The sequence below is a fragment of the Rutilus rutilus genome (genome assembly GCF_951802725.1).
Source record: "Rutilus rutilus genome assembly, chromosome: 15".
Classification (NCBI taxonomy): Eukaryota; Metazoa; Chordata; class Actinopteri; order Cypriniformes; family Leuciscidae; genus Rutilus; species Rutilus rutilus.
In genome coordinates, this window is record NC_140220.1 from 17358296 (window position 1) to 17372171 (window position 13876).

General features: G+C 38.3%; 1 protein-coding gene across 1 annotated transcript in view; it reads right to left on the reverse strand.

Annotated features, from left to right (window-relative positions):
- The window catches only part of nrxn3b (neurexin 3b), a 523467-nt gene that overhangs the window by 251546 nt on the left and 258045 nt on the right, over positions 1 to 13876 (reverse strand).

Consider the following 13876-nt stretch of genomic DNA (forward strand, 5'->3'; position numbering starts at 1 on the left):
ATTATGATATATCTGTTTAACCAAGGCAGAAAATTACAGCACTATAAGCCTTCTCAATCAATCAATGTGCTCAATTAAAGTAGGTTTGCAGCTTACCGTTCTGTACTTCACCCTTGAGTAGACACAATACCCAGATGAACAAATTGAGATATAAGTAAAACATGTTGAGCAGTTCTTAACTGGCATTGGAAAGTGGATTATTTCAGCAAATCAGTTTATCGAAAATAAACCAGTTATTTATTTATTTATTTTTTAGCATTTTTTCAAAATGTTGTTCAGAAGTCACACAATTTTTTTTTAATCTATAAAAATGTGTATAAAGCATTTACTGCTATTGTTTATCACTGTGTTTTCAATTCAGTAGCATTTTAAATTGATGTTTACTATAATCATCATGTGTATTTGTATTTATTATGAAATTACTTAAAGCAAAATAATCATTATTTCAAATTAACACATGCTGCAGCCTACTGGATTTAAGATGTTTATCGCAAGAAGTAAAATACGGTAAAAATCTAGTTAAACAAAGCTTGTTTCTCACAGTGATTTTTCAATACATTAATACAAGGAAGAATGATAGTTTGAACTCATTCACAGAACTTAATATCACCAACAAAAAACATTACTATATATCTCCCCGCTTTAATCAATGAAATAAAATTAAAAATACATGGCCAGTCAAACATTTAAAGTATTGCAATATTACAATATTATGAGTAGCTTGTAGAAATGAGCTGTCACTGTATAAGTAGACAGTATGTTCAGAGGTTGCTATAATATAATAATATGGGGCTTCTAGCCATGTCTATTACTGTACATCCGATACATAAGCACCATAGAGAGAAACCACTTCAATGTGTCAATCATGAGCACTTGAGCCCAGCATATGTTATTCATGGACAGTCCATCTGATCTTCACACAGAAAATGAGCCACCGAGAGCAGGGATTATCTGTCACATCTCGCCTCTCAATGCATATGATTTTTCACACATATTCACATCCACCCAAACACACTAAGAACTCAAAGTGTCCATGTCTCATTGAAGTTGACAATGGACAAGAGTAATTCACAAAAAGCAATTATGAGGGAAACCGCATTGCCGCCTATGCAATCATCTATGTCAGCGGCCACGGTGCAAAACAAGAGGTCCTATTAAATACGGCAGATCCACACAGCGAATATTCATTTTCGCTAACATGTTCTGTCTCCATGACGTGCACATTTTATTTATCTTTTTAAACAGGAAGTTGCACAGCATACTAGTTACAAAAATGGTGGTTTTAAACTTGAGGTCATGGCCTACATAATTATAATTGTGTTGAGACATGGGAACCGAGACATCTTTTCATTTATTCTTTCGGCAGTATTCAGACAGAGACTATCTCTATGCATTTATTTGCTCTATTTTACTTGCTCAGAAATGGCTACATTTCTAGATTTTTTTTTTTCAAGTACATTTCTATTCAACTCATAGGAACCTGAAAATATCAGTTAATTTTTACCCTGTGTTTTCCAGGTCTGGAATATCATAAAAATACACATGTAGGTTTGAAATTCTCTAGCACATTTATGTTCACCAACAACAACAAATATTCAACAACAAATATTTTAGCTAAATATATTTATAATTTAGTGCTAATGTATATTTTAGTCAGAATAATTGCGCTCCTATTCTATTGCGCTCCGTCTGTTCGGCGCGCATGCACGCGGCGGCGCTCGTTCACGGACGTTTAGCTCATGACAGCAAGCTGGAAATATTGACTTTCTAACATTTACAGATGGAGAATATGTCCGCGAAATGTAAGTTATGCACTGAGGAAATTATTGGATGTCACTTCAGCTTATGGCTAAATATTATTAGAGGTATATTTGTTTCAACCAATCGCTGCACAAGTGAAGTTTACGTGTGATGACGAAAGCACGTTAGTGCGAGCCCTCCCGGAACCCATAGAGAATGCATTGCAGTGCCTGCAGTTCGAAAAAAAAAATCTTTGAATGTAAGTCTATGGGAACACTCTGGGTGATTTTCGGCCATAGTGAAATCGCCCAAAAAGAGGCGGTACTCCACAAAACGTGACTTGGCGCTGATTGGACTATATCCAGAGGCAGAACAACAGTGAGTGACTGCTAGCGTAACTCTGTGGTTGAATGAGATTGTGATTGAAAAAGTCCCTTTCACACTCTGGTGGTGCGTCGCCCAATCGCCCTAATGAAGAAACCACCGCTGCTTGTACTACAGTACAGAAACTGGTTTGTGAACCATTGGTGAATTTGTCCAAAAACCAAATCAATTGCAAAAAAAAAAAAAAAAGGCAGAATGGTGAGTTGATATCTTTTTCTTTTTGAAAGTCCAAGTCAGATCTCCAAACAAACCTGAGTGATTATCTCAATCACCACAACAGCTCAGGAAAAGTGTGGTTTGTTGATCCAAGTGGCAATTTCATATAACAGAAGGACAGTGACTTCAATCAAAATACACAGATTGCCCTCCAAAGAGCTTTAATGCAACATTTCAACTGCATAAAAAACCGTCAACCGTTCTCTTAGGATACAGGATGAAAAGAGAAAGATGAAAGTGAATCTGCTCATATTGAATCACTCAGTAATGTATATGTAGATTATACAGGCTCCTTTGTTTATTAATGCATGCTAGTTTAAAGTCACCAGGCATATGTTCGGTAGCATTATGATGACAGGAAGATGAATTAAGTCAAGTCAAGTCAAGTCACCTTTATTTATATAGCGCTTTTTACAATACAGATTGTATCAAAGCAGCTTCACATTGATAACATGAAAACTAATACAACAAAGTTTGTTTCTAGAAGAAAATTGCATCATCGTCCACCCATAATAAGGCAGATCTATAATATTGTTGAATATTAAATGTCCCCAACTAAGCAAGCCAAAAGCCAAGGCAACAGTGGCAAGGAACCAAAACTCCATCAGGTGACAGAATTAAATTACACATCTTCAAATGTCTAACTCATAAAATGAAAATATAAAAAAGTAAAAATTAAAGTAAAAGTACCCAGCAAGATAAGTGAAATGCATCTACAGTATATTGCTTAAAGACATATTTGACCACATAAGTAATAAAAAATTGATCAGGCTAGATAATTGCTGGTTTTGAGTGTACTACATTAAAACGCACCTGTACATGTTACATACTAATACCAACTCAGGTAGTAAAGATTCAGGAAGGAAAGTAACCCGCACATGCGTTTTAGCCGATGATGATGCCATTAGTTGTAGGGATGACAGTGGTGATGACCTTGGATACGAGCGAGACTGAGCCTGTAGTGTAATCGCAAATAGTGAACACAATCAGAGTGGCAAATGAACGGCTCACAATCCGCACTAGAGCTGCACGATTCTGGATAAATTAAGAATCATAATTCTTTTGCTTTCGATTCTCCCACGATTCTGAACAGACAACTTAACAAAATAACATAATTTACAAGAGGTCAAGACAAAACGTTTATTGCTGCAGTCTATTTAAAATGTTTAATTAATCTCAATGAATTATTTAAAATCGGTTTGAATGAATGAATGAATGAATGAGTCTTGTTTCATTACTGAATGAATCACCTTTTTTTTGTATGATTCCAAAAAAAAAAAAAAAAAAAAAAGTCACTTGTCACCACCTGGTGGTGTAACTAGGGCTGTCGCGATAACCGCAATATTGCAGTACCTCGCTACTGACAAGCCAACCGCAGAGGAATTCAAGTAACCGCAGCAACCGCGATATTCGCGTGTTTTCTTTTTTCATAAGGCTATACCCTTCTTGTTTTGAACTTCATGCATGTGTATTGAATGTTAAATAAGTTAATAATGATAATAAGACGTGATGATCATGGTTTTATCATGGTGATTTGTACAGGGGCTTCGTGGATTTGCACTTCAGCCTAAACAGACAGTGAATGAGAGAGATCGACTGAGCGCGTGCGATTACCTGCGTCTGTCTTTGAGGTCAAGTGGTTTGAGGTCATATACGTGAAAAGGTTGCCGTGTCCAAGGAAAGTTAAATATTTGTCCTGTCATCCTTTTAACGTTAAAAATAAAGGGTATTTACCATGAATGGCATCAGCGACACGACAGCGCTGGTCAGCATCCACAGCGCGAGGAACTCGCGGTCGCGGGAAACAAAACTCAGTGAGTCACGCATTGAATCAATGCCATTTGTCTCTATGAAGCTTCAGCGTTACCCATGCGACGCATTGCTGGTCAGCTGAGCCTTGAAAAGTGGAGCTCAAAGTTAAAAATAATTAATCTTTTAATGAATCAATCAGCGTTTTTGAACGTGTTGTTGAATGAATGGTTTAAAGGGTAACTAAACCCCTGGTCAGAGCCTGACTCCACCCACTGGCAATATTTGAAAAATGCTAGAAAAGTGGGCAGACCCCAACGGAGATAGAGGGGACGAACCGTGAGCGGAAGGGCGTGCACCTGAGAGTCCTGCTGTCAGACTGTCTAAAATGGAGAGTTTGCTCACAGGGTCGCAAGACGACGTAAATGCATCTGATGAGTTTTATCGAGTTGATGTCAATAGCGCGCGCTCTGTATAGGCATATTCATATTTTGCAGCTCTGTGAAAAAATCCAGCAAAATGCGCCGACGCGTTTGTCGACCCCAGAGGATTAACTTTAGCCTAACCATAAATTGTGATTAAAATATATATGATCACTCACATCAAGACGCCGCTGCGGTGGTGGAGTCCATGCAGGATCGAGGAACAGCGTTTGGCACTGCGTCGCTGTTCAGCGCGAGCTGTGTGGAGAAGCCAATGTCCACCTCTATTGCGTTGGAAAAGCAATTCCGCGTAAAATGCAGGTTTTACACTCACGGTCTTCCAGGCCAAGTGCATGCAAACACTGGCGCCTAATTTCCAAGTCTGCTGGAAAGCTATGCAGTTGCACCCAGCAACACTATACCTACCACTGTACTAAATACAGATAAATCTACGCTAGCTCATCCAAGGGCGTGGTAGCTCGTACCAAGGGAGGGCGTGGTGAGCTGGAACCCGCCTACGTCACGCAGTACCGTTTACGTCACGCAGTACCGCAACATCCAATAGGAAAATTCAACTGCAGTAGCCACCGTTCAACCTGAAGAGGGCAGCACTCAGACGTTTTTACACCATATATTGTAGAATTAAAACACTTTATACCCAAATGTCAAAAAATTTACTCGAATCAATGAACAACACTAATAAAGCCCCATTCTTACAGATCATTAACTAAAAAAAGTTGGTTTAGGGTTTAGTTACCCTTTAATGACTCACTCAAAGACAGTCCGTTGCCGTAACAACTGCGCGCTGAGTGACAGGCTTTCAATGCGCAGAGACGCTGTTTAGTTTCGGTTTATTGGTTACTGAAAATGTACTCGTTTTTGTGCATGCTGACCACATCGTGACACTTATTTATATAGCAACAAATAAATATAAATAAATCAAAATAAATTAATAAATGTGGTAAAACCGCATATCGCGCTATTGAGCCACTCAAAATTACCGCAAGGGGAAATCCTTCACCGCGACAGCCCTAGGTGTAACGATGTAATTGATACCACTGATATCGTCATGGTTTGTGTGAGCATATGGCTTCTGTTTCTAAGGGGCTGTTTAGACGACATCGTTTTCAACTAAAAAGGGAAAACCTTTGATGTGTTTTGGCTGTTCATTTACATGACAATGGCGTTTACATGACAATGGCATTTTGGTGGTCTGAAAATGCAGACTTTTAAAAACAGGTTTCAAAGTGCACGTTTTTGAAAACAATACCATTATCATTTCAGTGTAAACTACAAAAACGTGAATCTGTGAAAACGGTGATGCGCATGCGTATTACATGTTCATTCTATAGGCATGCACATTTGAATGCTTATGTGCGCAGGCACGTAGTCTGTTTTTACAAAGTGACATCGCCAACTACTGGCCTGGCATTCATAATACAGCATTTTTAGTTGTTTATAAACTGGGATCGTTTTGATAACGTTGACATTGTTGTTGTGTAAACTTAACCTATGTGCTATGTGTTCCCCTATCTATTTGTCTTGACCCCAGCCTTCTTGTTCTGATTATTAGTTAATTTACCCCACCTGTCCTCCCTCGTTATCCTCCTTGTTTGCTTCCCTATTTATTCTCCCTGTGTTCTCTGTCTTGTGCCAGATTGTCATCTAATGTTCCCACATGTTTTAGTGTTCCCAGCTGTATCCAGCCCATCTCTGCCTTGTTGTGTCTGTGGATCATATGTTTTCCCCTTCGGAAACGTATTTTTGTTTTTTGTTTAAATGTATTTTTGAATTATAATAAATCCCACTGAGCTCACGTTGAGTCCTCACAATCCCTTCAACCAAAACCTGGCATATACAAGTAGTTCTTGTCATTTTCATTTAAATGCACCTGCTAAATGGTTAAATCATATAGTAACAGACAATACATGTTTTTTTTCCCCTCTCATGTTCTTATTTTTTGGAACCATTTTAACAGGTTGTTTCATGTCAGACTAGTTATCTCTTTAAAAAAAAAAAAAGACTGGAAAATTCACTAACCAAGCAGTTTTATACTCGAGGTCATAATGTCATCCCTAATCATTACTGTGATAAGAAAATGGACAGGTAGTTGTTGGCTTTGCCCCCTGTTTGTAATTAGACCTTGCTCACACACACACACACACACCTGCCTGAGGCTTTAGTGGAAATGACGCTGTATAACAGCCTGGTCTGCCGTGACCATCCCATTAAAGTTCCTACAATTTAAACCTGCTTCACTGCTGCACAGAAGCGGCCATTACTGCAAAGGTTCACACTGGAGTCAAAGCCATTTTCTTTCCTTTTCCGGGATCTGAAAAGCAGATACAACCACAAAATGCATTCAGCTTGAAAAATACAGACCAGACCACAACAAATACTTTGCAACACCAGCAGTAAAGATATTTGACAACGCCTGATTTACTGCATGCAAGATTTACTCAAAAAGGAAAATTCTCTAGTCTAAACTATAGAGGCTTGTTTCTGCCTCGGTATAACAAACAAAAACAAAATGTAATTGTGACTTTTTATTGCAGACTTTTTTTCTGCAATGGCGAGTTCATATCCTGCAATTCTGCCTTTTTATCCGAATTGTGAGATATAAACTCACAATTGCGAGTTAAAAAGTCAAATTCTGAGAAAAAAAGTCACTTTATAACTTGCAATTACAAGTTTATATCTCACAATTCTGACTTTTAACTTGCAATTGTGAGTTTATATCTTGCAATTTTGAGAAAAAAGCCATAATTGCGAGATAAAAACTCGCAATTGCAAGAAAAAAAAGTCCGAATGTCGAGTTTATATCTCACCATTATATCTAGTTTATCTAGTTTATATCTCACTTTTTTTATCGACATCTGTTCCCATCATTCACTACGTGGTTTTATGTGAAATTTGTCAATGCCTAAAATTACGAATGTCAAGTACTTGTATTACAAACTTTAAGAATTCAGTTTTAGAGGGCTAGTTGTGTCTACTAAATGATTTATGGTATTTTAATTGAATGTTAAACTATGTTTAACATGTAGTATGCTATTGCTTATGTAGTTTAGGACTGAATTTAGGGGACACAGTCTTATACTGGCATCTTCTTCTTTTTGAAAGTCCAAGTCAGATCTCCAAACAAACCTGAGTGATTATCTCAATCACCACAACAGCTCAGGAAAAGTGTGGTTTGTTGATCCAAGTGGCAATTTCATATAACAGAAGGACAGTGACTTCAATCAAAATACACATATTGCCCTCCAAGAGCTTTAATACAACATCTCAACTGCATAAAAACCCGTCAACCGTTCTCTTAGGATACAGGATGAAGAATGAAAGTGAATCTGCTCGTATTGAAGCATGTATGTAGACACAACACAGAACAGCACACCCCCACCACCAAACCCAGTGCCCGACACATCAGTCTGACAGCCTTGCTGTGAATTAAATCAAAACCACAGTCTGCATAATACCAAGAACATTCTCTTCTGCCCTGAGGACACAAGCCAACAAATGCAGACCAAACCACAGCAAACAAATCCACCACCAATCAAATGTAAAGATCCAGACAGCCAACAGTCTCTGTAAACACTGAAAGACAATAGCACAAAAACTCTGCAGTGGACTAACCATTTATTTTTTTATATTGTGGAAATCAACTAGTGGTATACTCTAGCTGCTAAGGGTACAAATGCTAACTTTACAACATCATATCACAACAAAAACAAAACGGTACAAAACTGTCATAGTCAACTAGTGCTGTCTGGTCAAGTCATATTCATTTATATAGCACTTTATACAATGGCTTCCTGTACCTCAAAAACAGTAGAGAATGATGCTAGCCATGCTAGTCATGGGTTAAATTCCCAGGGAAAGCAAGAATTGATCAAATGTGTACCTTGAATGCAACATATGCTGCTTTAGATAACAACGTCTGCCAAATGTAATAAATGTTAATGTAAAATACAGATTGTTTCAAAGCAGCTTTATAAACAAGAAAAAGAAAACAGCAGCAGCAGCAGCAAGCAGCGCTAGGGAAGATAATAGTGTCATTATTCAGCTCAATTTAGTTCAATTTCATTTAAATTCAATTCAATATCAGCGTCGATGTTGCAAAGTTAGTGTCTTTATCCAGCTCAATTCAGTTCAAATGTTGTTCTCATCCAATAGTGTCAGTGGTTAAACAAGATGTAGAGAATTTTTGGGTCCATCACAATAACCTATAACCAATGGCTTGCCTTCAGAATATGTACTGAATTTGATGAAAATCATATTTCCCAACCATTGATGAAGTATGTGCAGTTTGTAGGGGAGTGAATCTGCATTTAAAATAATAAACAAATTACAAGCATAGATGAATACAAAAGAACAAAGATACAAATGAAATAAGTATAGTGCTTTATGTTTTTCAGGTAAATCTAACTGTATTCAGGTACAGACATTGAACAATCAAATGTAAAATAACACTACATAGTCTTCACTATATAAATTAAATATAATTAATATAATTAATAATACAATTTATCTTTGTTAAAGGCCCATTGAAGTGCCTTGGAACGCACATCTTTGTATGATGCGTTGACGTGATTTCCAATGAAACAGGAAGCTAAGGTTGGGACATATTGAATGACCCCTCCCCCTTTTCAAATAGCCAATAGCGTTTAGTTTACCTCACAGACTGCAATTCGTACTGGACAGCACCATGGAAGTGAATCCGAGCGCTGATGATATGTTGATAACCGTATAAACCGTATGATAATTCAAAACCTTTAGGCTAACATATTCATACTAAAAGCTAAAAAAACGTACATTTTGATTTCAGGGGGCCTTTAAAGCTACATAAGTGGTTTTCTCTTTTGTTGTTTGATTATCATTGGTTGTGACACAGACTGCAGCAGGAATACTAGGCTGCTGTCACTTTAAGACAAATGCACAGATCCAATGGGGGATGGGGGATGGGGGGTTAGTGCGCATGCACATGAAGGTGGGTGTGGGGAGTGAAGGAGAGAGAAGCATGAAGAGGGAAGTTAGCTAGAGGAGAGATGTCCTAGACAATGACAACGACTGACGTTAGAATTATATTCTCTTGAATTTTGATATGGCTGACACACGACGTTCCGATGAACAAATAGCAAAGAAGAGGGAAAAGGAGAAGGAACGCGCAAAGTCCCGAATTTACATCGGAAAAGCCTCATGACTGTTTCAGAAAGTACGGAAGGGAGGGGGAGGGGACGGGATGAGGAGGAGGGAGGGTCGAGCTAGCCTCCGTTTTGTTTGACAATACTTCGAACGTCAACAAGAAATGACGTCACCCAACATCGCTTAGCACCTTTAAACTGACAGGATTTCAAAACACATGCAAATGATCAACTTTCAGTCAATGATGATTAAACTTTGCAATTACAGTTTTTCTCAATTGCTTAAACACTATAACCAGGCTTTTGAACAAATTTCAAAACCATAATGCCATTTATCAAAAAGCACACCCATTTCCCTAAACTATAAACACTATTCCCTGTTTTGACACATGAGCCAGGTTTGTTGAACTGTCACTGCAAAACTCTACACACAAATCCCTTCATTTCTCATCGCCTTGACCATGTTCTCATTTAGAAAGCACTAGCATTCAATATTGTTCACTCAAGTCAGCACAGCTTCAGCTCAGTTAGCACACAATTACCCAAGTGGCAACACTAAGTCAAAATTTAACACACATCAATCAGATCCTTCAAAAGATAGATAAAAGGGCCCAAATCAGTTTATTGAGTTTTGGAACAATGAATCCAGAAAGACATGAAGGAAGAGATCGAGGAGGGATAAGAAGGAGGACGAGGAAGGGCAAGGGCAAGAAGACAAGCAGTCTCAGATGAAATTCAAGCCACTCTAGTTGCCCATGTCTTAGTCAATGGTATGACTATGAGAGAGGCTGGGCCAAATTTGAGTCGCTTTACCGTCGCCTCGAGAACCTTCAGGGAGAATTCTATCACTGAATAAGAGACAAACATTTCCAATAGTCTTTGATGAGGTGTATTTTCTTGCAAGAAAAGGCCAACAGTCGTACAGTCACACAGACTGGCTGCAGAGTGTGACAGTGAAGGGAGGGCATCCTTCATCCTTTATAGTCTTGACTCCCAGAATGTTATCTTTCTAGACAAATGATGGTATTTCAACCATCAACACAAGCAACATAACTTACCAGTTTTGGAAATGTTGTTTTGAATTTATTGCACCAGTGTGTTAGACTATGTTGTAGTATGTGCGATTTTTAGGGCTTGTGTGTCCTGTCTGAGGGCAAAGTTTGGTTTTTTTTAGCAAGAGTGAATGGTTTTGAGTGTTGAGCTTCATTTTGACCTGAAAATAGGATGTTTGGGGAATTGGGTGAGACGTTATGGATTTGTGTTTACAGTTTTGAGAATACGAGGCATAGTTTCAAGAAATGTGTTTAAGCAATCAAGAAAAACTGTAATCCACAAATCACGTGTTCCGAACCGGAACCGATCAACTACTAGGCTATCCCTATACTTGATATCACACATCGCAATATCAATGCTAAAACAATATATCGTGCAGCCCTAATAGTAAGTATACTAAATACATATATAATACTAATTTGTAATTCTAATAATACAAAAATGATGGGCCTATAACTTCATCAGCATTGATAATAATTTGTCGTCAAATTATATAGCAACCACTGTATATATTGAGTGCGTCTAGTCAGATTACAGCAGTATGGTGTGCACTTGTTTTACTTTTACCACGAATTCATCTGTAACTATGGAAGATTTTTCCACCACAGAATACATATTAAAAAGGTAATTGCGGCAAAAAAAATAAAAAATCTCAGAATTGCGAGTTATAAAGTCAGAATAGTGAGATATTAACTCATAATATCTCATAAACTCATAAAAAAAGTCCGTCTTTTTTCCCTCAGACTTTAAAAAGAAAATAAAAGAAGTCAGAATTGTGAGAAGAAAAAAAAAACCGTCAGAATTGAGAGATAAAAAATTGCAATTATCTTATAAAATTGTTTTATTCTGTGGCGGAAATAAGCTTCCAAATATATAACACTACACCTAGACTTAAACAACATCTCACTAGACGAATGTATTGGACTTTGCAATCATCTGTTCTGAGGGGAAATGTACTGGTTTTGGTCTCCTGGCTAAACTGACTAGGACTCATGCTCCCTTCTGATATGATTCATCTGCCTCAGCACCATCAATCTGCAGTCCTATCCCGAGAGCTGCTCAACACCTTCCCATCAGGCTCATAAGATATGGTCCTGTTGCCATCGTAGATCAAACATCACATAGCAGTGATGGTCTTCAATCACAAGCCATCCACTAGATAGAGAGTCCCTTCACATGATCGTGTACGGGCGCCTTACATCCTGGAAGAGCCCATGTGTCAAGCAGAAAGGATATAGACACAGCACATCAAAATGGCTGTTAGGAAATACAAATCCATTTAAAAATGAAAACATTATCACAACACACAGACGCTTTGACGATGATGCGTTTCCCCCCAAAAATTGAGGAGGGCCCTCAAAGCAAAATACATAAACGCTCACAGCTTAGCTTTCGTATCTTCCCTTTAAATTAAAAATGTCCAAAAGGGAGTTTATGCACTTTAATTTAAGTTCCCATAAGAATTATACCAACCATTGCATGGCTAAACATAGCTCTATTACTCAGAATGTTCCTTCTGCAGAAATGATAATGGATAATTGAAACCTAAAGCTCGTGAAATAATCATCATTATGAGCTGAAGATGGCTGCTCGCCTTTACATCTTTTAGAACTCACTTGCAATGAGCTCACAATAGGAAGGATCCTGGTAAAGTGAAAACAGACTCGAGCCAAATGCACACTATAGGATTTTTGCCATACATTTTCAGATTATAAAAGATGTTTCATTTTAAAGCAAAATTGGCAGACTTAAACTGTGTGTAGACTGTGGTTGCACTACTTCAGACTGAATTCTGACAGTGTCAGCTGCTATGACATCAAAGTGGTTTGTAGTTAATTTGTTATATATAATAGTACCTTACCATATAAAGTGTAAATGGTTTAAAGTTACATTATATGTCTACATTACATGTTTAGTATAAGGAAAAACCCTGGCTTGAACTACAGGTCCATAGGGTCAAATAGAGCCTGCTCACTGTTTTTAGCTGTTAATGCGTTATTGTTGCATTAACTTGCACTAACTAACTCAACACAAGAGATTTTCTTCACACACAGTGTGAGTTGCAGTCGGTCATGTCTTACCGCAACTATTTGATTGACAGGATATAATCAGCACTGATCATCAGCTGTTTTTAAACAATCGGCCGATGGCTAATAGTGAAAATAATTGCTTTTATCGACCGATACCGATTGTTGGCCGATACATCGGTGCATCTCTAGTTATTGTAGTTCTAGACTGAGGGCCATATTTTATCGAAAAAGTGCATGGTCTAAAGTGCACGGGGCAAGTGCACATTAAGAGAATAGGGACAACCCTTTTAGACCATGCGCCGGGTACATCAACCATTTTTCCCGTCGTTAAATTCGAACACGCCTTAATGAGTTTGACTTTAACAATGGGAAAAATGGTCATCCCTAGGGTTGTCCCTATTCTCTTAATGAGTAATGGATGTGTTTTGGGCATAACGTGCAATAAACCAATCAGAGTCACATCTCCCATTCCCTTTAAAAGCCAGTTGCGCTCGAGCCTTTGCGGATTCGCCATTAACATGGCGGAATTTGCAAGTGGAAAAACTGAACACTTCTCTTGCGAGGAAACAGATCTGCTCGTGCACAAGGTTAAAGTGCGCAAGCAGACCATCTACGGGACAAAGTGTATGCGCGTTGTGGACCTGCCTATAGGCGCATATTACTAACGTGCTCTTTAAATAACAAAAAAAATACTGTGCCATTGACTTTAGACCAAGTTTGATTTGGTCAATGGTGCAGTCCATTTCAGTGCATCAATGCGCCTGAACACTCCTCGTTTTCAGACCAGCCCATCGGAAAACAGATGGGTGCAAATGCATATGCTATTAAACAACATGGCGCAGGACGTGAAAATGATAACTGCGTCGGGCTGAAACTAGCAAAAAACGTATGCCCGGTGTATGATAGGGCCCTAAATGTGAGAATGCATTTACATCTCACTTGCACAAAAACTGATTCAGTACACCTTAAAATGAATCACACAATCTGACAAGCAGCAATCATAAAGGACAACAGAAAGCACACAGCTTTTAACTCCATAACTAAAATAATAATATTAAACCAGTGCATCGATGTCCACTCGTTTCACCTGAACAACGGCATTGGTGTGATGCCAAATGGAGACTGAGCCAAACAATTCCTT